At 35.4% G+C, this 2,573-nt stretch overlaps 1 non-coding gene across 1 annotated transcript; it reads left to right on the top strand.

The window, feature by feature from the left end:
• Positions 1-500: 500 nt before the first annotated feature.
• Positions 501-602, top strand: LOC145718337 (U6 spliceosomal RNA). The gene has a single exon (XR_014141731.1). It is a non-coding gene; the product is annotated as a U6 spliceosomal RNA (small nuclear RNA).
• Positions 603-2,573: the final 1,971 nt, after the last annotated feature.

The following is a 2,573-nucleotide window of genomic DNA, read 5'->3' on the forward strand; positions in this document are numbered from 1 at the left end:
TGAAGTTCCAGTGGATAGGAGTGATACGATCTATGCATTAAGTAGGATAATACTTGCTTATATTAGACACTCAGTATTGCTAGATGGATGAATAAATGCATTGTGACAATTGATGTAGTGAAATGCTGGTGTCACAGAAGCACATAAATAATTCCTTCAGAATAAGGCATTTGCTAGTGTGTCATTTAGTCACCTGAGAAAAGCCATTGTAAGCCTTTGTTGAAGAAACTGAGAATACTTGGTCTTGAGATAAAAAAAAATCTCCAGGATGACCAGTGTTTGTGCTTCGAAGGATGGAAAGAGAGGTGTTGGGGAGAGATGCGGTTGGAAAGGTGGGCTGAACCCACATCTTGAAGAGCCAAAGGTCATTCTAAAGAGTGTGGACTTTTAGGTAGAGGGGTGACAAGATTAGCTTTGCATTTCATAAGAATCAACCTGTTTATTACCACGGAGGATACCACTGTTACCAGAAAACTTATTTAAAGAAATAATGACCCAATGCTCTTTTTGGCAGCTCCTATACTAAAATTGGAATAATACAGAGATTAGCATGGCCCCTGTACAAGGATGACATGCAAATTCGTGAAGAAATAACAACTCAAACTTCCCAAATTGGGGGAAGGTAGTGAACGTTCAGATTCATAAAGCAGAAAGAATATCAAAGAGGAAAAATCTAAATAAGTCTACATGAAGACACATTATAAGGTAGTTGACAAAAGTCAAACATAAAATGACTTTTGAAAATTGCAAAAGAAAATTTGTCACATGCAAGGAAGCCCTCATAAGACTATCTGCAGATTTCTTAGCAGAAATCTTACAGGCCAGAGGGGAGTTGGGGGATGTGTTTAAAGTGCTGAAAGAAAAAAAAAACTACCGAACAGGGCGCCTGGGTGGCTCAGTTGGTTAAGCGACTGCCTTTGGCTCAGGTCATGATCCTGGAGTCCCGGGATCGAGTCCCGCATCGGGCTCCCTGCTCGGCAGGGAGACTGCTTCTCCCTCTGACCCTCCTCCCTCTCATGCTCTCTGTCTCTCATTCTCTCTGTCTCAAATAAATAAATAAAATCTTTAAAAAAAAAAACAAAAAACTACGGAACAAAAATACTATACATAGCTGAACAGTTCAAAAATGAAGGAGAGATAAAGACTTTCCGAAACAGAAACTAAGGGAGTTCATCCCCTATAATCTGTTTTATAAGAAATACTAAAAGGAGTTCTTCAAATTGAAATGAAAGGATGCTAAACAACACAAAAGTACATGAACCCTGGCAATGATAAATATATAAACAAATACAGAATACTGTAATGCTATAATGGTGATATATGAATCACTATTAATTTTAATATAAAGATAAAAAACACATTAAGAATAACTATAACTATAAAATTTATTAAGAAATTGACAATATAAAAAGATATAAACTGTGATACAAAAATACAGATTCAGAGGGGTACATGCACCCCAATATTTATAGCAACATTATCAACAATAGCCAAACAATGGAAAGAGCCCAAGTGTCCATTGATGGATGAATGGATAAAGAAGATGTGGTGTGTACACACACACACACACACACACACACACACACACACACACTGGAATATTACTCAGCCATCAAAAAGAATGTAATCTTGCCATTTGCAATGACGTGGATGAAGGTAGAGTGTGTTACGTCAAGTGAAATAAGTTAGTTAGAGAAAGACAAATACCATATGATTTCACTCATGGATTTTGGGAAACAAAACACATGAACATAGGGAAAGAATGGAAAAAAAAAGAGGGAAGCAAACCATAAGAGACTCTTAATGATAGAGAACAAACTGAGCGTTGATGGAGGGAGGTGCTGGGGAACGGGCTAAATGAGTAATGGGTATTAAGGAAGGCGCTTGTTATGATGAGCACTGGGTGTTATGTAAGTGATAAATCACTAAATTCTACTCCTGAAACCAATATCACACTATACGTTAACTAATTCAAATTTAAATAAAAATTTGGAAGGAAAAAAAAGATGTAAATTGTGACTTCAATAACATGAAGTGTGTTGGGCAGAAGTAAAAAGAATAGAGTTTTTATATGCTATTGAACTTAAGTTGTTATTGGCTTAAAATAAGCTGTTATAAGATGTTTTATGTAAGCCTCATGATTACTACAAAAAACCATACAGAATATATACAAAAGAAAAGAAATAAAAATATATGACCACAATAAATCAAAAAACACAAAGAAGGATAGCAAGAGAAGAAAAGATGAACGAAAGAACTACAAAACAGAAAACAATGCAATAGTAAGTTTTTCCCTAAGAATAATTACTTTAAAAGTAAATGGATTAAATTTCCTGATCAAAAGACATAGCACAGCTGATGGATAATAAAACAACACTCAACTACATGTTGCTTATGAGGGACTTTCTTTTTTCTTTTTTTTTTTTGTAGTTTTTCATTTTATTATGTTATGTTAGTCACCATACAATACATCATTAGTTTTTGATGTAGTGGTCCACGATCCATTGTTTTTGTATAACACCCAGTGCTCCATGCAGTACGTGTCTTCCTTAATACCCATCACTGGGCTAACC

The sequence above is a fragment of the Leptonychotes weddellii genome, unplaced genomic scaffold, assembly GCF_054177405.1.
Source record: "Leptonychotes weddellii isolate Sample4059 unplaced genomic scaffold, ASM5417740v2 HiC_scaffold_14291, whole genome shotgun sequence".
Taxonomy (NCBI): domain Eukaryota; kingdom Metazoa; phylum Chordata; class Mammalia; order Carnivora; family Phocidae; genus Leptonychotes; species Leptonychotes weddellii.